General features: G+C 28.5%; 1 long non-coding RNA gene across 1 annotated transcript; it reads left to right on the top strand.

Moving 5' to 3' along the window:
* Positions 1–237: 237 nt before the first annotated feature.
* Positions 238–1,604, top strand: LOC138893266 (uncharacterized). Its single transcript, XR_011408328.1, has 2 exons — positions 238–574; positions 1,349–1,604. It is a non-coding gene; the product is annotated as an uncharacterized lncRNA (long non-coding RNA).
* Positions 1,605–2,296: the final 692 nt, after the last annotated feature.

The raw sequence follows: 2,296 nt of genomic DNA, 5'->3' as shown, positions 1-2,296 counted from the left end.
GAAATTAAAAAATTTATTAAGGATGTTCAAAATTTGAACACACTTTATCAGTGGGCTATGCAAAGGTGTTCAAAGCCTATTTTTTTCTCAATAATAAATACTAATATTTTACCTTATACACAATATAATTTTTCAAAAAAAAATATATAATTGACCATCCTTAATCACATATAGCTTTGCCTCTATTTACAAGATAGACAAGGTCTATATAGATATTATGTAGCCTTCCCATACCTCACTCGTCAAATTAAATTGTGTATGTTATTATTGTTTTAAGTCAAACATTACTTGATAATGCTGATTACTTTCCTGCCTCACATAATCACACTTGCTTGAGGATAAATCTCCAATTATTGTCCTATAAATACTGAACTCTTGACATCTGTCTTTCTTCAACCAAAGAACCTTTTAATTTTCTCCTCCTCTTCTTCTTCTTCTTCTTTTTTCCTATGGCTTCCCATAAGAGTATCACCGTCTCCACTACAGATAACTGCGCCAACGGCGATTCATTGCCGACAAACTCGCCGAAAGGCCAGTGCCTGTGCTCGCCGACGACTCATAGAGGATCTTTCAGGTATTGTTTGTTGACGTTATTTTCTTTTTAGTTTGTTTAAAATAGAATAGTATTTTATTTCTGTTTAAATTAAATTTCTCATTTTACTTTTAATAACTTACTGTTTTTTAAGTGTTATGACATATTTAACAATCACAAATTCTAAACACTACAAAAAATTTGATATAGTTATGAACTTCGGCGCTAATATATTTCTAAATCGCCCGTACTAACAGAATTTCTTACTCCCTCCGTTTCAAATTAGATGATGTAATTTCCTTTTACTTATTTTACTCTTAATGAAAAGTTTTTATAGCCATACAAATGTCATGACCTCATAAAATTTTTACCCCTTAAACTTTTAAGATCACAAGTTTTAAAATTCTTTTTTTTTTCTTAAACTATGTGCCGAGTCAAACTATTTTATTTAAATTGAAACGGAGGGAGAGATAATCTATCATTAAATAGGATTATCGATGGATCTTTTTGTTTAGCTGCAGAATATGTCCGTATCTAATTCATATTTTTTTAGTAGTTAAAAATCTTATAACCACACAAATATATTAAGTCACGTTTAAAAGTTAAAACCACAAGCTTTTAAAACAATCATTTTCTTTAAAATTTCGTATCTAGTGAAATAAGGATTTTATAAAATGAAATTGAGGGAGTAATTATTTTGAGACAGTAATAATATCACGTCACGAGCTTTCTTCTGTTTTTTTTTTATATAATATTTTTCCTTTTCCCCTTATGAAATTTCTAATATGAAATACATTGAATGTTTTAATATATCAGGTGCAGGTATCACCGTACCCCATCTTCTGGTAACACAGCAAGTGAATGGTTCAAGAGATCAAAATCCATGCCTGTTAATAAGCAAAATAATATATCTCCCAAATCAGTTGAATCTACTTAGAATATTAATGTACTTTTTCGATATGTTTGAGTGGATAAATGGAAGAGTATATGGTCTCCTCTTTTTTCTCTTTTTTTTCGTCTTAAATATGTACAGTTTTTGATATTGCAAGGGACGTTCTCTTCTCTAGCTCCACTAATTACATCTTATAAGTTACGAGCTTATTTTAGTCGTTAATTTGTTTCAGTTTCAACAAGTTAAAATAATTGATAAAATAAAAAAATTATTGAGAAATATCGAAAGAACTTAACAAAATGACTAATAACATGTTTAGCTAAGCTTTTAAAATTTATTTATTTTGAGAAGTGTTTTTTATAAAAATGCTTTTTTAAAAAGTACTTTTGGTGAAAATTAGTTTGTGTTTGGCTAATCAATTTGAAAAATACCTTTGAACAACAATTAGTGTTTGGTCAAGCTTTTAAAAAATGCTTCTTAGTATATTTTTCTCAAAAGTACTGTTTAAAAAATACTTTTGGGAAAAAGCTATTATTTTCTATTTCTGCTTTTACTCAAACATTTTTTTTCTTCAAAAAGTTTGGTCAAATACCTTAACTTTTAAAAAAAATATTTTTAACAAAAAAATTACTTTTGGCCCAGAATAAAACTTAGCCAAACAGGCTATAAGTAACTTGGGGAAAAGGAATGTTTTCATATCTTTTAATCAGAAAATGGTACATACTAGGGGATAATGTGCGTGGACTCGCACTATTTTAACTGCTGAATTATTAATCTTTAAATTAATGTTATTTTCATAGCTCTCCACTTATTGTAATAGGCATTGCTTACTCACCACGTACCAATTATATCATGCACCAGAAATTAGTAAT

The sequence above is a fragment of the Nicotiana tomentosiformis genome, chromosome 6 (assembly GCF_000390325.3).
Source record: "Nicotiana tomentosiformis chromosome 6, ASM39032v3, whole genome shotgun sequence".
Taxonomy (NCBI): domain Eukaryota; kingdom Viridiplantae; phylum Streptophyta; class Magnoliopsida; order Solanales; family Solanaceae; genus Nicotiana; species Nicotiana tomentosiformis.
Note: the sequence above shows the minus strand (reverse complement) of the source record. Positions and strands in the feature narration are given on the sequence as shown.